Source organism: Salmo salar, chromosome 13, assembly GCF_965601325.2.
Source record: "Salmo salar chromosome 13, fSalSal1, whole genome shotgun sequence".
In the NCBI taxonomy this organism is placed as follows: Eukaryota; Metazoa; Chordata; class Actinopteri; order Salmoniformes; family Salmonidae; genus Salmo; species Salmo salar.
Genome location: NC_138303.1, coordinates 36,057,401 through 36,082,342, shown reverse-complemented (window position 1 = coordinate 36,082,342; position 24,942 = coordinate 36,057,401). Strand labels below are relative to the sequence as shown.

Sequence of the window (24,942 nt, the reverse complement as noted above, 5' to 3'; positions counted from 1 at the left end):
AAAACACTCACTAAACCTTAACTAAATCTTTAAATAAATAATGTGTTGAGATGACTAAATTGCTTGGAGTAACCCTAGATTGTAAACTGTCATGGTCAAAACATATTGATGCAGTAGTAGCTAAGATGGGGAGATACTAAAGCGATGCTCTGCCTTCTTAACAAAACTATCAACAAGACAGGTCCTACAGGCCCTAGTTTTGTCGCACCTTCGCTACTGTTCAGTTGTGTGGTCAGGTGCCACAAAAAAGGACTTAGGAAAATTGCAATTGGCCCAGGACAGGGCAGCACGGCTGGCCCTTGGATGTACACAGAGAGCTAATATTAATAATATGCATGTCAATCTCTCCTGGCTGAGAGTGGAGGAGAGATTGTCTTCATCACTACTGTTATTTATGAGAGGTATTGACATGTTGAAGGCACCGAGCTGTCTGTATAAACTACTGGCACACAGCTCGGACACCCATGCATACCCCACAAGACATACCACAAGAGGTCTCTTCACAGTCCCCAAGTCCAGAACAGACTATGGGAGGCACACAGTACTACATAGAGCCATGACTACATGGAACTCTATACATCAAGTAACTGACGCAAGCAGTAAAATTTGATTTAAAATACAGATAAAAAAACACCTTATGGAGCAGTGGGGACTGTGAAGCAACACAAACATTGGCACAGACACATGCATACACACAGAACACAACACAACACAACACACGATAACATACGCACTATACATACATATGGATTTAGTACTGTAGATATGTGGTAGTGGTGGTGTAGGGGCCTGAGGGCACACAGTGTGTTGTGAATGTATTGTAATGTTTTTAAAATTGTATAAACTGCCTTAATTTTGCTGGACCCCAGGAAGAGTAGCTGCTGCTTTGACAGCAGCTAATGGGGATCCATAATAAATACAAATACATACAAATACAGGAAGAGAGACAATGGAGTGATGACTAAGAAAATATTTAACATAATTGTTTTCTCAAGACTGCACAGAATTAGACTGAATAAGATGTCCCTTTGGATGTCTTTATGATGCACCTAGGGCAATTAAATCCTACGAATCATGAAATGAATTGTTAAGCGAAATAGTGGAGGAAAATAGTCCTTGAATGAGACTCTCCAAGGTCTTTAAAATGCTAATGTGGCTGATTGACTATTCATTCAGACGAATCTTCTGATGGATCTTCTGATGGCTGAAAATGTACACAAAGGGTCAATGTTATGCCATACATATCCTGTGTACAATAGATTTTTCTTGCACTGCATCCTGACAGATTTTACATGATTCTGACACTTTTCCAATGTATGGAACCCACTTACATTAATAACAAAGTGGGTCAGCTTGTGCTTTTTAGGAACTAATCAATCATTCCAAGTGTTCCTGGAATCTTGCATCGATAGTTCCCACAAGTCATAAGAAATATGTCTGTGTGAGTAGCTCTGGGTTATTGGGTTTATAATTAAACCCAGACCCAGAGAACACGCCCATTCAGGTTTACACTCAATGCCAAATATCTGTCCCCATCTGGCTCTGGAGGGTTGTAGGAGAACCCATTATTAAATGTCAAAGCTCTGTCCAAAAACCTGAGAGCTGGAGAGGCTTTGTTGGGAATCTTCCCCACTGGCCTGTTGTCTCAACTAGATTAGTGGATTAATGGAACAATCACTTACTGTAGCTCTATCCAAAAACCACACAGAGACGTTGAGCATATGTTCAGTACATGCTGTTGAAATAATGTGTGTGCATATGAGTGTGACTGTGCACGCTTGCTTCCGTACATACTTGCTTCAATGCATTTATTAGTACGAGTACGTCATCAGCCCACTAAAATATTTATGCATGACTAATGTAGTTAATTATACAGTGGACAGAAAAGTGATTCTCTCATCAGAAGTTGGGATCGTGAAGGGCATAGTAACATGAATAACATTTTAGTGTTTCTTATTAGAAAATGGGTGTTTATTGTTAGAAAAGTCCAGGTAGACCCTCTCTGTTTCAGTCAGCTTTCTTCTGTGTGGTGCTTAATGAAAATGACCCTGTGCCCTCCATTTGGTGTGTAGGCTTCTGTTCTGGGCCAGGCTGGGTTGTATTGGGCTGTTGTTGCTGGGTCTGTGGCAAAGGATCTGTGGGGGTGGGAGGAATAGCTATAACAGGGTTATCTTGGTCCTAACCTGCCAATCACAAGCCTCCTCAGCGATACCACCAGGAAATAATTCTGCATTACATTAATTCAATAAATGCAGAGAGCTGTAATAAGAGGAAGGAGAAGCTTCCAGCAACAGCAAGCACTCATTAGTCCGCCTCTTTGTACCAGAGTGGCCTCCAAGCATACATCAGCATGCCCTATGTGGGACTGAGACAACTGTCAGAACCTCTTAGAGCGTACAAGTTGATTTAGGTTGCTTAACAGTTCCAGAGTGTATGCAGTCCAAATGATTAGTAAAGATGGGGGAGCAATATGTGAAATACACATCTTTTTAGGTAACCCTTTGCACTCAGTTGCTACTGTGAGTTGTTACTCAGTTTCACAGTTGCTACCGTGTAGTTATACTGCCATTACTAAAGTAACACCATTTTATTAATTGCTATGGTAATTGCTTTGTGATAAACCGTTGGGCAGTTTTGGGGGAATCTCCATCATATTGTGACAGTAGAATGTGGTGAGGGTGATTGTAATCATCTGATTCAGATATGGACCATACTGAGCAGATAGACACACTGAATGTCCTGCCACTTAGCCTGTCAGACACCCAGATACTTCAGAGAGTGTTTCATATTTTACCCAATGCCAGAATGGAGCTGTCCAGGGCTGAAACAGACATTTTGATGCTTCAATGAGATTTCACTCTGATTGTTAGTCCATCCATACTTTAATACAGGGGTAGGCAACTAGATTCAGCCACGGGACGATTTTTGTCGGAGCAGATGGTCGGGGGGCCGGAACATAGTCTAAAAAGAGATTTGTATTGGAATTTTTAATAATAATTTTTGGAATTTTTAATAATTTCATATCTTGATTACATTGAGACATGATCACATATATCATTTTATTTTATTTGTGGGAATACTTGGGAACAGATTTCCTAAATTAAACAACATTTTTGCTGGATTTCTGGTGATTTTACTATCAATTATTATAATTTTGTCTACTAAAAACTTTGAGGGGCCCCAAAAAATACTTGCAGTCAGGTTTTGGCCCGCCGGCCACCTGTTGTTGACCTCTGCTATAATTTAACTGTATCATTCAACTGATTATTTTCATGTTTCATTTCTAGATCTGCTTGAATAAGACAACACTCTCATTGTGATCGTGTGGCTACCTATCAAGATTTGGCTGTGAGTATCTGGCTAAGAGGGCAGAATATTGGCATAAAAAGTGTATTTGCAAAGCTGTAAATCTTTAATAAGGGCATATCTGGTGGACTGGACTCGCCAGAAGGGTTGCTTAGTGGGAGAGAGAAGATAGAGTAAAAGAGAGAGGGGATATAGAAGGAGCAAGAGACAGAAACAATTTATTGTGTGCTGTCCTTCCTCAAGATGTAGCTGTCACTTCTATCGCTGTGATTGGTCCTGGCCTCTTTAACCAGAGACAGTTCACTGCACAAACATCGTTACATGCTGCCTTCCCCTCTACTCAAACCTCCCTCAGAAAGATCATCATCTCTGTTAATTTCAGGAAGCCTTCACTAGTCTCTAGTCTTCAGTCTCTGCTGTAGGCTACACTGTGGGCATTGCCCAGATGGGGGCCTGTCTTTGACTGGCCACAGTGTGCCAACTGCCAATGTCACCTGACATAGCACTCTGATCAAGTCGGGGCAAACCGACTGACTGAACCAGTCGATGTAATTGATTAATGAATTACTTATCTTTACTAGAGAATGACTGATCAATTGGTCTTGACATAGATTATTAATCAGTTAAACAGTTTCCTACACTCTACATCATTGAGGGGATTCCAGGGTTCTCTTGTGTCAATGCAAATTATGATGTTCACCTTTAGGAGCAACCATATACATTGCATTCGGAAAGTATTCAGACCCCTTAACTTTTTTCACATTTGTTACGTTACAGCGTTGATCTAAAATCAATCTACACACAATACCCCATAATGACAAAGCAAAAACAGGTTTTTAGAAATTTTTGCAAATGTATTAAAAATAAAAATAAATAAAAAAACGTTTTTATTTTTTATTAGGAACCCCATTAGCTAACGCCATAACGCTAGCTAATCTTCCTGGGGTCCAACACCAATTAACCAGACAATACAAACAACCACAATCAAGACTTCACAAACGTTCAACAAATAGACAATACAGATAATTAAAATACCTGACAGGAAACACATTTAACATTCAGTTGATGCTTTCTATTTCCTGTCCAGTCATATGGTCTATCACATTAGATGCTCTTTTATTTTTTTATTGAAGGTGGATTTACTTTTTCCCTGAGAAATATGGATTGGTAAAAAGTTCCATTCAGCTATAGCTCTATATAAAACTGTAGATTTAAGGCGATTTGTCCTTGGCTTGAGTTGTTTTAGCTGCCCTGAATTTACCTGTATGGTTTGGTGGTTATGCGTGTTGCTAGTATGTAATAATTGGACTGAAAAATACTGTGGTTTATTGAAAAATATAACATTCCTAAAGAAAATCAGAAGACTAGATAGTAATTTGTTTTTAACATGAAGCCATGAAAGATTCTGATGCATTTTAATAATATTATTTCGGTTAGAGCAATGAAGAGCTAATCTGGCAGCCCTGTTTTGAGCCATTTGGAGCTTTTTCATATCTTTCTTTGCTGCAGATGACCATATAACCAGACAGTACTCTAAGTGTGATAGGACCAGGGATTGAATCACCTGATTCAGAGTGCTAGATGTTACATACTCTGAACATTTTCTTGTAACAGCAATTCTCTTACCCATCTTAATAACAATATTATCTATGACACCTAGTGGTTTTGTTTTTTTCACTTGTCCTACATGTATTCTATTCATCGACAAAGTCAATTGGGGGTCATCAGCAAGCATATATCTAGAACCAAATACAATACATTTAGTTTTAGAAATGTTCAACACCAATTAGTTCATATCAACCCACTCAGACACCATTCTTAGTTCACTGCTCAGTACATCTGTTAGCGCATTACATTCTGATGCTGCACTATACATTGTAGAGTCATCAGCGTACATGACCACTCTTGCTTTGTTCATTACTGAAGGTAAATTATTAGTAAAGAGAGTAGAGCAGTGAGCCTAGGAGGCTTCCTTGAGGAACACCACAATGTATATCTTTACTATTTGAAAAGCTACCATTAAAGAACACTTTTTACCTTCTCCTGGATAGATGGCTTTCCATCCAGGATAGAGCTGAATCATTAAAACCATAACATTTGAGTTTTCCTAGTAACAGTTCATGATCAATTACATCAAAAGCAGCACTGAAATCCAGCAACATTGCACCAACTAACTTCCTATCATCCATACTCTTTAACCAATCATCTGTCATTTGTGCTAAGGCCGTACTCGTAGAACGCCCTTCTTTGTATGCATGCTGGAAACCCGTTATCAGACCATTACATGAGAAATAATCCTTGATTTGTACAGATACAATTTTTTCCAATAATTTACTTAACACAGGCAGAAAGCTTATAGGACAACTATTAGGACCAGTGAATGCAGATTTTTTTATCCTTATGTAGTGGAATAACCTTTGACTCTTTCCAGACTTCTGGGCACACCCCATACATCAGGCACTTATTAAAGATATGAGCGATTGGTGTAGATATTTGGTTAGCTGTAACTCTAAGCAATTTGGCATCTAGATTATCTGTACCAGGCGACTTGTCATCCGAAAGAGACAACAGCATTCTTTCTACCTCTTCCCTTTCTACTTGATGAAATTGGAACCTGCATTGCCTCTCCTTCATGAAAAAATATTTTATAAGGGTATGTGACATGAAGCCATCAGTTCGAATCATAGCATTCCTCAACTTGGCCACTTTGCCTGTAAAATATTAATTAAAGTAGTTTGCGATGTCATGTGGTTTTGTAATAAATATACCCTCTGATTCAACAAAAGAAGCGTACATGTTTGAATTCCTACCCATAATAGTGTTCAATGTTCTCCACAGCTGTTTCCCATCACCCTTTACTTCATCAATTTTGTGCTGATAGAATCCCTTCTCTTTCCTTTGTTTAGCTTAGTCACAAGATTTCTTAATTTACAATAACTTTGCTTATCAAACAAAGTACCAGATTTATCTGCTACTTTTTTGGCATCATAACGTTGAATCATTAAATTTCTCAGCTCATCATCAATCCATGGGGGACCATTTAACCTCACAGTGCATTTTCTTAAAGGGGCGTGCTTATCAGCTATACTCATAAATAATTTCATAAACAACTTTAGTGACATTTCAGGATCACCCTTACTACACACTTCTAACCACTGCACATTCTTAATCTCATCCACAAACGAGCCCTGATTGAACCCTCTGTAGGACCTGCGGCCAGCCTTTGGTATTTTAGTTTTCCTAGTGAGTGCAACCAAGTTATGATCACTGTAACCTAGTGCCACTGATACAGCTTTAGAACAATGTTCAGCCATGTTAGTAAAAATGTGATCGATGCAAGTTGATGATGTAATACCAGACCTATTAGTGAATGTTCTGGTTGGTAATGTCATAACTTGGGTTAGGTTACATACATTGGCAACAGAAATGACGTTCTTTCTCTTTAGACAGATTGTATAAAAAAAAATCGATATTCATATCTCCCAAAAAATATATTTCCCTATTTTCATCAGATAACTTATCCAACATTTCGCAAATTACATCAAGATATTTCACATCAGCACTAAGTGGCCTATAGCAGCAACCAACTAGTATAGGTTTCAAATGTGGTAAATGCACCTGTACCCATAGTATTCAGACCCTTTACTCAGTACTTTGCTGAAGCACCTTTGGCAGCGATTACATCCTCAAGTCTTCTTGGGTATGACGCTACAAGCTTGGCACACCTGTATTTGGGGAGATTCTCCCATTCTTCTCTGCAGATCCTCTCAAGCTCTGTCAGGTTGGTCTCCCCAGAGATGTTCGATTTGGGTTCAAGTCCGGGCTCTGGCTGGGCCACTCAAGGACATTCAGAGACTTGTCCCGAATCCACTTCTGCGTTGGCTTGGCTGTGTGCTGAGGGTCGTTGTCATGTTTGAAGGTGAACCTTCGCCCCAGTCTGAGGTCCATTTAAGAAACTCTTTGAAGATGTAGTGTTTCAGAGGTTTTCAGAAGATGGCTGAGCGGGAGCTGCCCTCCCGTAGGGGTGGGAGGGCCGAGAAACCAGTGGTGGCAGAACGGAGTACTCGGTTGGGGTATAGGGTTTGAGCAGAGCCTGAACGTAGGGAGGGGCAGTTTTTCTTGCTGCTCGTTAGGCAAGTACCATGGCCTTGTAGTGGATGCGAACTTCGACTGGACGCCAGTGGAGTGTGTGGAGGAGCAGGGAGACATGGGAAAATTTGGGAAGGTTGAACACCAGGCAGGCTGCAACATTCTGGATAACTTGCAGGGGTTTGATGGCACAAGCAGGGAGCCAAGCCAACAGTGAATTGCGGTAGTCCAGACGGGAGATGACAAGTGCCTGCATTAGGACCTGCGCCGCTTCCTTTGTGAGGTAGGGTAGTACTCTACAGATGTTGCAGAGCGTGATCCTGCAGGAGCGAGTCACTGCTTTGATGTTTGCAGAGAATGACAGGGTGTTGTCCAGGGTCACGCCAAGGTTCTTTGCAATCTGGGAGGGGGACACTGTGGAAAGCACAATATAATTCACATCAGTTCCTATCTCACGGGCATAGCAGGTATCCATATAGTAGTGTTATTATGTCACTTCATCAACAGAGCAGGTTTTTATACAGTAGTGTCTAAAGTTACCTCATCATAGTAGGTATTTATAGTATATATTATGTTACCTCGTTAGCATAGCAGGTATTTATATAGAAGGGTTCATGTTACCCCAGAAGCACAGCAAGTATTTATATAGTAGTGTTCATGTTACCCCAGAAGCACAGCAGGTATTTATATAGTAGTGTTCATGTTACCCCAGAAGCACAGCAGGTATTTATATAGTAGTGTTCATGTTACCCCAGAAGCACAGCAAGTATTTATATAGTAGTGTTCATGTTACCCCAGAAGCACAGCAGGTATTTATATAGTAGTGTTCATGTTACCCCAGAAGCACAGCAAGTATTTATATAGTAGTGTTCATGTTACCCCAGAAGCACAGCAGGTATTTATATAGTAGGGTTCATGTTACCCCAGAAGCACAGCAGGTATTTATATAGTAGTGTTCATGTTACCCCAGAAGCACAGCAAGTATTTATATAGTAGGGTTCATGTTACCCCAGAAGCACAGCAAGTATTTATATAGTAGTGTTCATGTTACCCCAGAAGCACAGCAGGTATTTATATAGTAGGGTTCATGTTACCCCAGAAGCATAACAGGTATTTGTAGTGTTAATAATGTTACCTCATCAGAATAGCGTCACGTCTCTCTTCCTCTTTACCATTAGCAAGCATGCGGAATGTCATTTACCTATTAACTACAGTCTATGCAGCCCAGCATAGGGCAACCTGTCATCAGCATCTGGCTCCAAGGAGCATTCCTCTGAGACGAGGCCATAACCCAAACTATTCAATACAATTCCATAATGCATTCTGTCTTGTTTGTCATTCAGTTAAACCTGTACTTGACTGAATTACTATTTTTACTACATGTAGTTCACTACTCCCCAGCACATATTTCATGGTTATCATAGTTTATTTATTTAACCTTTATTTAACACTGCAAAAATATTACCTTCCTAAAAATATGCATCAGCTAATTAATTAGATGGATATATTTTCACCACAAGATACTCAAATGTATTCTACATATCAGCAATCTTAATTGATGAATCGCACTACAATAAACACGTTTAGAAAATACAATCTACAGTACCACAGACAGGCGTGATCAAACCCAGAGTCCCATCTGCCCAAATGTCACTGTTGGTCTCTGAGGCACACAGAGGAGCCACACTGTGGTGTTATGAGGAAGAGGAATAGGCGTGGCGATACGAGCTGTGTGTGTGTGTGTGTGTGTGTGTGTGTGTGTGTGTGTGTGTGTGTGTGTGTGTGTGTGTGTGTGTGTGTGTGTGTGTGTGTGTGTGTGTGTGTGTGTGTGTGTGTGTGTGTGTGTGTGTGTGTGTGTGTGTGTGTGTGTGTGTGTGGAGAGAGAGAGAGCGAGAGAGAGAGAGAGAGATATAGCGAGACATGGTTGACTATAGGATGGCGACTTTATGTGCTAGTCTCTTCTCCAGCAAGCAGGCCTTGCCCTGCACTCCTCATCTCTAGCACACCTGATTAATCAGAGTCACTTCCCTGAGTGATGGCAGCCTGGAGCCTCGGGGGCCCAGTGAGGGCTAATAAAGCCCAGAGGAGATCACCGCCTGGGAGGACAGCTACTACTCCCCTGCCCAACCCTCTGTCCTTTACACTGGACGACCCCAGAGCAATCTGCCATTATATTGAGAAAAAAAACGTGTAATTACACTGTAACGTATTGTAGTTGATGTATTGTCATAATAACATGTAACTAGTGGTAATTGCAGTCTGTAATTACAGATGTGTAACAACAAATACTTGTTACCATGCTTGTTAGAAATGGGAGTTTCCACTAAATTCACCAATTCAGTGTTTAGTTTCTCCTCAGCTGCATCCAATTCAGTAATAGCTCACAAGATTGTAATCTCTTGTGGACCGATGCGCTGGGTGTCCGAGATTACAAAGGTTTGAGGCTCAATAGGCTCTATACTTACCTACCTGTGAATGAACACTCTTCAAAGTTTCCACTCAATGCTGTTGCTAGCACTTGGCCCCATAAAATGTACCATCTGGGTTAACTTGGTTGAGCTTACAAAAACAGATCACATATAGGTCAACCTCACTGATACGGGTGTCATCACAGATTATAATAAAAATAATAACTTATAATGAATGTGTACATTACCCATTATAACAACGTGAACCTCCTTGCCATCCAAGTGAGAAGATGAACCTACAAGGACATCACAGAGTACATGTACTATCTGCATAAGTACAATGTAATTACTAGGTGTTACACAGGATTTAGCTAGTTAGAATGAAGAGTATCTTGAGGGGTACTTACTTGTAATTAATGTTTACTTATATAGTACATTACCCATCCTGACAACATGCCCCTCATTTAATGGCTTCCCGATGTTCCATCCAGGTGGGAGGATAAACTGACTAGTACACCACAGAGTACATGATATATCTACATTAATGTAATTAGACTCCAGAGACCTTTATTGCAGAGTTGTGTCAGTGTCACGTGGTTTGTGCAGGATGAAATATGGTGTTTTGGGATGCTATCGGAAACTTTAACATTTGTAACAAGCATGGTAACAAGCATTCGTTGTTACATACTGCAACCAGTTGCATGTTGTTATTACAGGTTAACTATGAATTATTGCAATTATTACAATACTTGTTATAATTACATATGTAATTACACTGTAATAAGGACCCCTTAAAAGGAAGTATTACCAAAACCCTGTATGTGCATTGAATATGTATTAGGTAATGTATAATATCTGTAATGTTATTGATTTTCTATTGCTATGGCTCGAGCCAGGCATGTGCCATCACCAATCAATCAGATCGTGTTCTCTCTCGGTCTCGGTCTCTGTCTCTCTCCACTGCACAAAGATTCTGTCCATTCAGCACCCCACGTTGTGAAATAGCACTAGCATGCACAGGAATAATGTAACAGTGGCATTTTGGAAATAACAGTGCTCTATGTGTCACGGCTGTCGTAGAGAGGGGACCAAAGTGCAGCGTATGAGTAATTCCACATTTTATTTACTCTGTGAACTGATGCAATACATCAAAATAACTGAATAGACAAAAACAACAAACCGTGACGCAGAGAACAAACACTACTCAAAAATAATCACCCACAAAAACCAGGAAGAAAAACCCCTACTAAAATATGATCTCCAATTAGAGACAACGAGGACCAGCTGCCTCCAATTGGAGATCATCCCAAACAAGCCAACATAGAAATACAAAAACTAGAACCTGAGAACATAGAAATAGAAAACATAGAAAAACACAAAACACATCTTACTATGGTCAGGACGTGACACTATGTCATTTTTTTTTAAAAGGAACTCAGTCTGGCTTTCAACTTACTCTTGAAAGTTGTAATAGTAGAATGTGCAAGGTGCAATTTCGAAATTGGGTAGTGCATCATAAGTTCCTCTTGTTATGTTAGTCATCACATACCTTAGATAGTGGCCCAATGCTCCCAAGGGCTCCCGAGTGGCGCAGCGGTCTAAGGCACTGCATCTCAGTGTAAGAAGCGTGGGTGGCGCACAATTGGCTCATTGTAAATAAGAAATTGTTCTTAACTGACTTGCCTAGTTAAATAAAGGTTAAATAAAAAATAAAACATGTAAATGCCGGATGGTGGGCCCCGAATGAAAATGTTTGTGAACCCCTGCTCGAGGTGAAAGTGTTCCCTTCCGTCTCATCATGCCAGATTCAAAGTGGGCCAACCACAGCTGAAAGGCACCTCGTTTTGTTTGGCAGATGGTATACAGCAGAGAGAGAGAGAATTACCTAAAAAAAGAGAGAGAGGGTAATGTGATAATATATAATTCAAAAATCATGTTAAACAATATTTTTGCACACTGTCATGACTTGCCCTGTTGGATGATGATTATAGGTGCCAGATTTTCCTTGCCCCCTCTCTCTCTCTCTCTCTCTCTCTCTCTCTCCCCCCACCAGTTTTATGCCCGGTCGTAAATGCTGTGTAGAAACTTTGGGTTGGCAGGATTGAGGGGAAAGAAACCTCATTGTTACAAGGAGATTCTTCCCGCCAAAACGGTAACATCAAAAGGTTGAGTAATGAAACAATATTTCTGTAGTCCAAGCGGTTGGAGTGGTCCGTGGACACTAAAAGAACAATTATGTCAGATCAGTTGTGTTTTGGGATCCCATGAAGGACACTATAACAACATAACTGTATCTCTGAATGTGTCTATTTCCCAGTGATCAGATTCACATCCAAATGTTGGGGAACTGATATGATTAAATATGAAACTATTTGTGAGAAGATGTGATGTTAGCCTTCTAAATGAGAGAATTGTTTTTCATATGAAATCTTAACCAAGTCAGTGGCCACACCCAGTGCATAAAACCCACTTCTGACAAAATGTACATTAGATCAAGCAGGCGGACGGTGTTGAACTGGACGTCACGGATGGTTAGACTCCACCAGACCAGCTTTGTGCAGCGACAGCTGTACACGTTGAAATGGTTAAGAAAACTACAAGACTACACATTCACAGTCTGCAGCTGTATATGTAAAATAGTCTAGGAAACTCGACCGAAGATGAGAGAAGAGCAATTTCCTCTCACCACTATAGATACCTCTAAAGTATATATTCTAACGAAACGAGCCCTGAAAGACAGCGGGTGGTACTTTGAAAAGATCCATTCTAAAGAACATTTTCCTTTCCAACGACCATTGGTACGTCTGGAAGATCTGTTCAGACACAACCAGAGACTTTCTGTCGAATTACTCCCCAGACTGACCGGCGATTTCAACAGAGAGACAACAAAGGCATACAATCATAAATATATACATTGCAATTCTTTTTGAATGAGCGGCCGTTCATGTGCAAAGTATTAGCATTTCCATGAGCATAGTTATCAGCTGTGTGTACGTTAGTGAAGTCCTTTTCTCCCGCTCTTTCTTACATGCCCCTCCCTTTTAATTTTTTGTAACAAGCCGTCATATCGGTTTACATTTACATTTACGTCATTTAGCAGACGCTCTTATCCAGAGCGACTTACAAATTGGTGCATTCACCTTATGATAGCCAGTGGAACAACCACTTTACAAAAGTACATCTATATATATATATATATATATATATAATATATATATATATATATATATATATATATATATATATATATATTTTTTGTATAAAAATAAATAAAAAAGTATTATAATTCTTTGGGGGGGGTGGGTGGGTTAGAAGGATTACTTTATCCTATCCCAGGTATTCCTTAAAGAGGTGGGGTTTCAGGTGTCTCCAGAAGGTGGTGATTGACTCCGCTGTCCTGGCGTCGTGAGGGAGCTTGTTCCGCAGAGGTAGGGGGGCCAGCAGGCCAGAGGTGGATGAACGCAGTGCCCTTGTTTGGGTGTAGGGACTGATCAGAGCCTGAAGGTACGGAGGTGCCGTTCCCCTCACAACTCCGTAGGCAAGCACCATGGTCTTGTAGCAGATGCGAGCTTCAACTGGAAGCCAGTGGAGTGTGCGGATGAGCGGGGTGATGTGAGAGAACTTGGGAAGGTTGAACACCAGACGGGCTGCGGCGTTCTGGATGAGTTGTAGGGGTTTAATGGCACAGGCAGGTCCACTAGGGACTTTTCATTGCAGTATGTAGTAATCAATGTGTAACCTATTCTGTTTGTGTTTATGTAGTTCTGTGTGATTATTTAGTTAGTTAGTAAATAAATAATTAAGCCAATTTGAATATCACTGATTCATCATTTATGCTAGGGTTCGTGCAGATATCCAAGGATTTTGCGATGTTCAGAATGAGACTGATAGATGGTAAATAACAATTCATTAATAACTGATTGATAACTGAAATGTAAGAGATATTGATATCTTTAGAAGTTAATTCGGAAAACGCTAACTCGTTAAATAAGCTTTTTTCGTGGTGCCCCAAGATTGCTAATGAGTTAATTGTTACATGAGTAATTGAATCATCGTAATAATTAAACATAGTTAATAGATTTGATAAAACAATCGTCCTAACATTAATGATAGCCAAAGACACGCCAACACAGTGAGTCCATGCAACTTATGTGACTTGTTAAGCTAGATTTGTACTATTTAGGCTTGCCATAACAAAAGGGTTGAATACTTATTGAGCTAAGCTAAGCGTCAGTACAGAGACAAAGTGGAGTGGCAATTCAACGGCTCAGACACGAGAGGTATGTGGCAGGGTCTACAGTCAATCATGGACTACTGTAACGGCCGTCGTTCAAATGAGACCAAGGTGCAGCGGAGGATGTGTTCATCATGAAAGGATTTAATGATCAACGAACACTATACAAAAGAAACCAAAAAAACGACTAGCAACAGTTCTGTCAGGAACACACTAAACAGAAAACAATCACCCACAAAAACCCAAAGGAAAACCAGGCTCCTTATGTGTGACTCCCAATCAGCAATAACGAACTACAGCTGTGCCTGATTGGGAGCCACACACGGCCCAAAACAAAGAAATACAAAAACATAGAAAAATGAACATAGAACGCCCACCCAATGTAACACCCTGGCCTAACCAAAATAAAGAACAAAAACCCCTCTCTATGGCCAGGGCGTTACAACTACAAAATAAAAATCAGCCCGGTCGCGGATCACGATGCCTTGCTCCCAGACAGACTAAACAAGTTTTTTGCTCGCTTTGAGGACAATACAGTGCCACTAACACGGCCCGCTACCAAAACCTGCGGGCTCTCCTTCACTGCAGCCAACGTGAGTAAAACATTTAAACGTGTTAACCCTCGCAATGCTGCAGGCCCAGACGGCATCCCCGGCCGCATCCTCAGAACATGCGCAGACCAGCTGGCTGGTGTGTTTACAGACATATTCAATCAATCCCTATCCCAATCTGCTGTCCCCACATGCTTCAAGAGGGCCACCATTGTTCCTGTTCCCAAGAAAGCTAAGGTAACTGAGCTAAATGACTACCGCCCCGTAGCACTCACTTCCGTCATCATGAAGTGCTTTGAGAGACTAGTCAAGGACCATATCACCTCCACCCTACCTGACACCCTAGACCCACTCCAACTTGCTTATCGACCCAATAGGTCCACAGACGACGCAATCGCCATCACACTGCACACTGCCCTAACCCATCTGGACAAGAGGAATACCTATGTAAGAATGCTGTTCATCGATTACAGCTCAGCATTTAACACCATAGTACTCTCCAAACTCATCATTTAGTTCGAGACCCTGGGTCTCGACCCCGCCCTGTGCAACTGGGTCCTGGACTTCCTGACGGGCCGCCCTCAGGTGGTGAGGGTAGGTAACAACATCTCCACCCCGCTGATCCTCAACACTGGGTACCCACAAGGGTGCGTTCTCAGCCCTCTTCTGTACTCCCTGTTCACCCACGACTGCGTGGCCATGCACGCATCCAACTCAATCATCAAGTTTGCAGGCGACACTACAGTGGTAGGCTTGATTACCAGCAACGACGAGACGGCCTACAGGGAGGAGGTGAGGGCCCTCGGAGTGTGGTGCCCCCTATCTACATTGACGGGACAGTAGTGGAGAGGGTGGAGAGTTTTAAGTTCCTCGGCGTACACATCACGGACAAACTGAAATGGTCCACCCACATAGACAGCGTGGTGAAGAAGGCGCAGCAGCGCCATAACCGCAAGGCTCTCCAGAGGGTAGTGAGGTCTGCACAACGCATCACCGGGTGCAAACTACCTGCCCTCCAGGACACCTACATCGCCCGATGTCACAGGAAGGCCAAAAAGGTCATCAAGGACATTAACCACCTGAGCCACTGCCTGTTCACCCCGCTATCATCCAGAAGGCGAGGTCAGTACAGGTGCATCAAAGCTGGAACCGAGAGACTGAAAAACAGCTTCTATCTCAAGGCCTTCAGACTGTTAAACAGCCATCACTAACATTGAGTGGCTGCTACCAACATACTGACTCAACTCAAGCCACTTTAATAATGGGAAAATGTATGTAATCAATTTATCACTTGCCACTTTATATTATTTATATTAGATAATGTTTACATAACCTACATTATTAATCTCATATGTATATACTGTACGCCATACCATCTACTGCATCTTGCCATCTTGATGTAATTAGATGTATCACTAGCCACTTTAAACAATGCCACTTTATATAATGTTTTCATAACCTACATTACTCATCTCATATGTATATACTGTACTCTATACCATCTACTGCATCTTGCCATCCTGATGTAATGTATCACTAGCCACCTTAAACAAAGCTGCTTTATATGTTTTCATACCCTACCATACTCATCTCATATGTATGTTCTGTACTCCATACCATCTACTACATCTTGCCTATGCCGTTCGGCAATCACTCATTTAAATATTTTTATGTACATATTCGTATTCATTCCTTTACACTTGTGTGTACAAGGTAGTTGTTGTGGAATTGGTAGATTACTTGTTAGATATTACTGCATGGTCGGAACTAGAAGCACAAGCATTTCGCTACACTTGCATTAACACCTGCTAACCATGTGTATGTGACAAATAAATTAGATTTTGATTTGATTTGACTCAAGACATTTCAGCTTTTCACTTATAATTAATTTGTAAAAATGTCTAAAAACATAATTCCACTTTGACATTATGGGGTATTGTGTGTAGGCCAGTGACACAAAATCTGAATTTGATCCATTTTAAATTCAGGCTGTAACACAACAAAATGTGGAAAAAGTCATGGGGTGTGAATACTTTCTGAAGGCACTGCATATGTATTAAGATTAAATACTGTGATTTTATTGCGATTTGATGTTCCAAACATATTGCTCACTATATGTCTGCTGCAGAGAGATGAGAGAGCATGAAAAAGTTAGTTTTGATCAGTCATGTTGGATCACTATTTAAAAAGCAGATGGAGAACAAGCTATAGGATGAAAAATAACAGCGTTTTGGGGCAGGTACAGCTGACTAGCGCTAGCAAAAATACATGGATTTAAAGTATTGCGATATGTAACTATATATTTTTTTCCCTTCCATCACTAGTATTTTCTAATCTGTTCCATTTCAGTCATTCCGGTACAGCACATGTGCACATAATTTGAAATATCTAGGTGCACGCAAAGAAATGTAGGAGCACAATGAAAAATATTTCAGAAATTAAAGCTAGAATTCGTACATTTTTCTAGGCGCACTGGTGCTCCTAAATATAAATTCCAGATAGCACAACAAAATATTTAGGCGCATATGTGAGTAAAATGGTCACACTATAGAGCCCTGTACATGGCAAATCACTGTGACAGACTCAGTGAATTGACTCATAATTATTGGATCATTTTCAAGCCCGGCCTAGTAACCATCTATTAAGCATGGAACCAATTGAAATGACTATTGTCAGGTCTTGCAGGAGCAGAGAACAAATTACACTTGCTCTTGTTTCTCCAGGCCTGAGTTGTGAAATTGAGAAAGGCCATCCCTCTCTGTTTCGTTCCCACTGATTGAGGCCTTATTGATTTCATTTTGGAGTGCTCATCGGTGGCCACTTAGGAGGCAGCTTCCCTTATGGGAAGATGATAATTTTCCATGACACACTATAAAAAGCCCAGAGGGCTCTGAATTGTCTGGCTCAGCAAAGGTCCTACCGTACAGAGGCGCCATCATATACTATTAAAAAAAATGCTGCAAAAGAGGACAAATACATGGATTGTGCCAGTACTAAAACAACCCAAATGAAGGTCTGAAACAGTAAGCTAGGGAAAGAAATCCATGAGAAAGCTATAGTGTGTTTGCAATGTTTTGGACTACCTCTATCTTTAATGTCCTGTTGGTTTTGATGCACCTATGAAATTACTACTGCTGTTGTGATTGTTATGACTACATCAACCAGAACTGCTACAGTAATACATAAATGATATTGTAGGGCTACTGCTGCTGCCACAGTGATTACTGTAATCCTATCTTTGCTGTTGTCACAGCAGTTTGGAAAAGGTGTGGCAAGGAAAGGTTTAGTCAGCAAGACCCACTGCTGATTCACAGCTTCTGTCAATCTCTTTATAGCTACTTGTGAGATGCCAGTTGGATTTGAGCCCTTACAGAAAATATGAACTACGGTTAAGTTAACATTGTTCCATGCATCCTTGACAGTAACATTTCTGCTGCAAAGACTTTAGTGTGTGTGTGTGTGTGTGTGTGTGTGTGTGTGTGTGTGTGTGTGTGTGTGTGTGTGTGTGTGTGTGTGTGTGTGTGTGTGTGTGTGTGTGTGTGTGTTTGTGTGACAGTGGACCAACATTATTCATGTACTGTTGCTGTAGTGTAAACATGCCATACTCCCAGCTTCAAAGAGCCTGGTGAGCGTCTGAAAGAGAATCTCTCAGCAGTCACTCATTCAGTGTCAAACTGCCTCTTCTTGCTGCAGTGTGTGTGCCACAGAATGCTTTCTCTATTCTTCCTCCGTTTTCTCACTCTACCTTACATCCATTTTTACAGACTCTTACTCTCCCCATTGGCTTTTTTTTTTTACCCCCATCCTGTTCTCATGTTATCTTTTTCCTCCTTTTCCTTCCCTGACAGCTGAATTCTGTATCGTTCCCTGAGCTGATAGACTCTGTAGAATTCCCAGAGGTCTTGGGTGGGGTTTGTTTCAAATGCCGCTAGGTTCTTGATATGGGTTTGACAGTATTGCATATTGATTCTCTCGGGTTGCCCTTCAGTGTTGGAGCAGGGCGGCAGAAAGGAGTGCTGCATACAGCACAGGGTGAGCAGCATCGCAAATCAGGAGGCTGAGTAAGTGAGAGAGAGAGAGAGAGAGAGAGAGAGAGAGAGAGAGAGAGAGAGAGAGCGCTGGAGTGGAGGGAGGGGGTGGAAGATGCGTGGGAGAGGAGAGAGGGAAAAGGAGGGGGATTCACTCAGTGGGGGAAGCAAAAAAAGGAACAGAGAGGAGGGAGAGAGAGAAGAGGGAGAGGAGGAGGGGATTGAGGGAAGGAAGGGTGGGGGTTGTGAGAGAGAGAGAGAATGTGTGTGTGTGTACATTCATGTGTGTGTGTGTACAGGAGAGTGAGTACTGCTGCAGCAGGAACAGTGAGAGGAAGACTGCAGTTTCTTGGGCTGATGGGTGAGCGATCGAGGGACGTTATTAAGGCACTGTTACATTAACCCTTAAGTGCCTCTCTGGTGAATGGGTTGGCCCATCCATTGTGGATAATAGGATCAAGGAGATTGCTCTGGTAAGGTGTATTCTAACCTTTCTTCCCTGCCTGGCTTTAATTCTTTATGGGGGAATATTGAAGACTATGCAATGGAAAGGAGTGATATTTGTGAAGTGAAACTAAATGCCGCTGTCCGGTGCTGAAACTGTACTGTAGGGAAACTCAGTTGGTGCTGGAGGTTACACTGTGACTTGATTGATCTGATCTCTGCTTGTATTACACAGTTGGAGAATATTGGTGAAGGGATGTGTATTCTTTGCTTTGCATGTTCTTTTCTAGTGCATACTGTATAAACCTTTATGACAAGCTTGATCTTACATCTTCTGACATTTGTAGATTCTAAAAGATTGTGAAATTATGTTATTTACAAACCTCTTAGCTCTTTGTTTTATCTCAGTTTGTACTGTGACCAGTTGCAGTTCTGGCTTGGGATATTTTATATTTTTATATATATATATTTTTTATATGTTATATTTTGCTTTAGGGACTTTGAATGAACACTATGGTTGTGAATCTACAGTAAGTCCCTCTCATTGACCATGGCTCATTTAGCCTGGGTGGTTCTGTGTGTAGTGTAGTGGAGTAGCTACCTATTTTCCTGGAGCATTTCCAGGAGGCAGCCCTGCTGACAGCTGCTTTGTTTATCCCACCAGCGTCTATTAACACCTCACCCTGTCCTGCACTGTCAGGAACCAGGACATGGTGCAGCCACAAACACACGGCACCCCGCCTAACAAACACCAGTCTATTGCACTGTACCTGTTCTATGCTATGGCAGGAGCCTAGGGTGTACCATGTACTCAAATATACTCTGTGTGTAGGCTAAGACAGGACAGAGGAGGAGCAGATAAGACAGAGGCTGACAGATATGCTGAGCAGTATGGAGAGAGGAGACCGAAGAGGGGCCATGGGGGTTTTATGAAGTGCTGTAGGATGCTTTTTTTTTTACTATGTGTAATGTGGGATGTGTAGCCAGCGCAGCCCGGAAGGCAGGCAGAGCTGTGAGGGGACAGTTCCAAGGACAAAGCCCTGGCTATCTGGGGCTGGTCACTTCACACCTCGACAGTGCTGTTGACTCTCATTGTTTGGCTCGGCTCTGCAGCAGTCTGCCCATACATAGTCAGGACAGTAAACTGATGGAGTTCTGCACCAGAACGAAGGATATTGATTATTTCATACAGCTTTTTCATCTGAAAATATCACAAAATGCCTTTGAATCAGGATACATGTATTTGTTGGTAGTTTTATATGTCATTGAGATGAGAGCGGCAAATGTTCATTGTTATTATATGGTCATTTGAATCAAGCTTGTAAGTATTTCCGCCATTCCATCGGAAGTGAAGCATCTTACGTACTGTAGATTACAGTCTCTGCCCTCCACCAGGCTCTGTGTCTTGAGGTGACTTCCTGAAATGCAAGCCAACCAACCACATTGATCCTGTCCCTGGAGACAGAGTCTCAGTCTCTGCTGTTGTACCACTCACACTCAGCTAATCAATTTCAGGAGTCGGAGTGGTCACATGACTATCACAGTATGACACCACATGACAAAGGGTGCCTAAGAATAATTGAAAATGACTAATTACACAATGATTTATCTAGTGTGTTTTTACGTTCAACTTGTACTTGCAATACATCTCATATGAAAACAAAAAGACACCCTCATGGCCTGAAATCCGTAATTGACTGAAATCCATAGCACCGGTAAAACAACACCCTTCACTTTCTGATTGCGGCAAAGAATTGCTTTAAAATGATCTAGATTGTGGACTGTTGGATGTTTGAAGATAACGTTCTTCAGCCTCCAACACATTTATATCTCAGCCTGACGAATCCCTTGGTGGCTTTTCAAGTCCAGCAGCTTTGGTTTTTGTCAGCCTCCACCATGAATTGACAGCTGGTGTCCCACTAAAATAAACTTAGAATAGAGCCTCATTTGAACTACTCTGTGTGTCCTGTCCTCCTTTCTCACAGTGTACATACAGTGTCCACCGCAGTGTCCATTTTGCTCTCATCTCAAGAGCTCCTGCAGCTGTTTTGTAAAGAAACAGCCCAGTATTGCAAGTGACAGCTTTCAGATACTTGCCGCTTCCCTAATAATTTCCTGGGTGGAATCAATCATGATTTTCGTATTCATTCGTGAGTGATTGCCTATTTTGTATGTGGGTTAATGTGTGTGATTCCTGAGTTGTAATGCATACTTCCTCATTCTTCATGATTCCAGTGCTTTACCCAGCACAGTCTTAAAGGCAAATGTAGAGTCGGTTCATTAGGTATGGACTTGTTTGCTACGAGAAACGAGGGATAATACTATTTCTCCCTTCACCACGGCTCTAATATACGAACGACTAGCAACAGCAAGCAGATCATGGGAACAAAAATCTTTGAACTTAGAATATTTTAGTTGATACGAGACTAAAGGATGTTTTTCAAAGGCTGAACTCAGAGCGGACATTTTTTATTTCTCTACTAACAATCTCTCAAGGTCCAAATGCAGTTTGCGGAGCTACCAGCTATCAGAGCTAACATTAATGCATATGATTAGTATTTGTAACTCTTTCATCTGATACGTCAACCCAACAATAACAACATTTGTGAATGCTCAGCTGTCCACCTTTTCATGCCAGCCAGGTGAAGGTGAGAGAGTGATAGAGGCTGTCTGTCCTTGTGATGTTGTGCTGCCTGCCAGGCAGATGGGTCAGAGAGAGGCAGAGTGGAAGGTCCAGGCCCTGTCATCAATCCCAGCCTTCCGCCAACCGCCATGCTGCTGACAAGGCATTTTCAACACACTTTAATCTGCAGAGGTGAAAGATAAGCAGCATGCCGCTTTTAGATCTGCAGATAGCTTTGGGTTGTGTTGTTGTCTGGAAGTTACTTGGGCTAGATAATAAGCCGTATATTTACCAAGTAGAAGGGGACTGAATCCCTCTGCCAATGACAATGAGGGTTAGAGATTTCCAATTATTCTCTTGATTAATAATGTGTTATCATTATGTTTGGACAACATGGTTATTATTTCACGGCTCTTAAACATGGTCTCATCAGATTTCCTTTATAAAACGTGACTTGGAATGTCATCCAGTAACTGACACAGAAACCTTGGGTTATCATTGCAGGAGCGTCCACTGTGTTTGCCCTCCATTTTGAAACAAGAGGCTGTTGGGATCCCAATAGATGTCGTCTATCTGCATTGCTGCAGAAGCCCGGCTCTTTCTCTCTTTTCACTACAGCTTCACATGCAGATTGGCTCACTATCTCTGTGGCAGTATGATTAATCGGCCTATCTGGGGACAGGCTGGGGAATGGGGGAGGGGAAGAGGAAGACATGGGACTATAACCTAGCTGTAAATGATCCCAGCCCAGGCCTCATTCGGCCTTCTGTATTCTGTATTCTGAACGACCCCTCAGATAATAGCTGAGTCACAATCAGCTGCAGGTAGGAGTTAGCTACCATTGTTTTATCCACGCCAGCCAGTTTGTAAATCTTTCCTTTGGGAATGTCAGGACACAATGTTAAATGTTAGAGAAAGCTTTTCTTTTGTTCAGTTCAAGCAGATCATCCACAAGGCTTTTCTTTTACTTAGAAATGGTTTTGTGACAATTGCAGTTGAAGTGACATGAGGGAAATAAATTATACAAGCTATCGACCGTGAAAAGACTTGGATTGCACTGTATTGCAGGTGGATTGAACTTTAGCCGGACTGTCAGGTGTCCACAATACATTTCACAGCAGGGCTTTGTGTTCATGCGTGCGTGTTTGTTTGTGTGTGCGTGTGTGTGTGACTCCATGTCTCTGTAAATGTCCTCTCCTAGGGGACTGCTCAAGCTGATGACAAAGTAGTGGTGATAAATGGCTGTATGAATGTGCAAATGTCACCCTCCCTGGTTATATGGCATTACGCTGGAGAGATCCCTGTCTGTACAGGAATGCGAGAATTGGGGATGGGGAAGAATGTTCTTACCTACTGTAGGCATTGGTGTGGAAACCTGATAAGCTGAACCCTTTCCAGACCTGGTGCATTACTGTATGTCTTCTTGCTATCTAATGCCCAGAGATTAGATTCCTCATTTCATATCTTTCAGAGTACAGATCACAACCCAATGGCATGCTGTATTCCTGATCTGATGTGGTCTTTGAGACAGGTTAACACTAGTAGACAAGCATGCCTTTGGGTTTGATGAGACAGGGCTAGGGCTGCGATGAGTCAGCTGGATACTGCCGCTCAATGCCTATTCATTTAATTGCAAGCTTTAATTAAAATAAATTACAGTTCCCTAATTGCAGACTAATATACTACTAGACTATTGGGAGCATTCAGTGTGGCACAAGCCCAGAAGGCTCCAGGTCAGAGTCAAACTGCAGGACACCATCTCTACATTGTCTTTAGCCCTTTGAATGTGGGCACTACCATTTTGTAAGATTTGACCATAGTCTCTTGACATTTTGTAAGATTTGACCATAGTCTCTTGACATTTTGTAAGATTTGACCATAGTCTCTTGACATTTTGTAAGATTTGACCATAGTCTCTTGACATTCTCTGAAAGCACCCCGAAGCAGTGCATACATGCTTTGTGATTAGTTCCAAATGTATCTGACTCTGTACTCGTTATAGACTGAGCTAAGAGCTCAATAAACCTGCTGTGAGAATGACTGTTGTTTGCTACGTAATGGTTGTTGGCTGTGTTAGTAGAAAAGCTACTGTCTAAAGTACACAGCTTTATTTACATCACATTCCCCTAAAAGTTTGATTATTGGAGACAGAGAAATTGCTGCTGCAGATAATGTGTAGGAGGTTGCAGCGAAAAAATACTGTATAAGAAAATGGGGCAAACGCTCCAAACATTGAGCTAGCTATGTAAGAGGATTGCCTGTGAGACTGTCTCTCTCTGACAGATAACACTTCAAATACCACCTTTAGTCATCATCCACCAAATACAGTGGACATTAATTAAACATAGTGATTTGTGACATATTCAGCAGCCAGCTGTCTTTGAAAGAAACCCAGATAAGTACCAAAGTGTTTTCCACTGTCTCTTGTACTGATTATACTGTATATTCAGTCCGAAAATATCCGTAATGACTACACTCATGAGACATTTGTGGCAATCTCAACAACCAAATATTCGAAATAACTTAGTTTCAGAGCCAGTCAGTCAGTCCAGATCAGCCTCTTCATCTCTTACCCCCATCAAATGGTAAATAAGCAGAGGCAGCAGCCATTCTAGTAGTTTCACAGTAATCCTATTAAAACTTGTGCTCAAACTAGGCCATTAAGGCTCTGGGAGCCCCCGGTCCATTTCAGCAGGGGTAAATTGCCTTGCCAAAGGAGGTAAAGAGTTTAGGAAACAAATCTGCACATAATATCTAATTGAAATGGCACCACAAGCCTTTTCCGCTCGACTTCTCTCAGAGTCAGTTGAGATGCGTGGAAACTCAAGTTGGTCTATTGGCTAGCATTCTAATGCAAAAAAAGAAAATCACGAAACGAATGACCTTAACTAGGCCTATAAGCCTAGTAAGTATAAGAGTTGTTCTATAGGAGGAGGGGCTTAATTTGTTTAGAGTGAAGGCTTGGGTACTCAGTCGAATAAAGAAAAAAACACAATCCCAAAAAGGTGTTCTGTTCAACCTGTCTGTCTGGCTCCTAATTGAAGTTAATGTCCCTCTGTTCTTATAGGACTGGGATGATCAGCTCAAATAGACTCAGGGGAGGGCATCGTCAGGACTCCAGGAGTGAATCAACGTGACTACAGACAATATTTATTCTATTCTCATTAGCATAACCAAGACGCTGATGTTCATTTATGATGTCGCCGTGCCGTGTCATGTCTTGGAGCAATTATTTTTTTATTCATTTCTTTGACAATTT

At 41.5% G+C, this 24,942-nt stretch overlaps 1 protein-coding gene across 4 annotated transcripts in view; it reads left to right on the top strand.

Moving 5' to 3' along the window:
• Positions 1-24,942, top strand: part of LOC106567284 (synaptotagmin-1) — an 81,219-nt gene that overhangs the window by 34,292 nt on the left and 21,985 nt on the right. For 2 of the 4 annotated variants that reach the window (XM_014136414.3, XM_014136409.3), the window contains exon 1: positions 18,893-19,089. The exons of 1 other annotated variant lie outside the window; for it this stretch is intronic. The gene's annotated coding sequence lies outside the window, so the exon portion shown is untranslated. Of the gene's footprint in view, positions 1-3,287; positions 3,349-18,892; positions 19,090-24,942 lie in introns of those variants that run through there. One more of the 4 variants, XM_014136412.3, reaches the window with a different exon arrangement.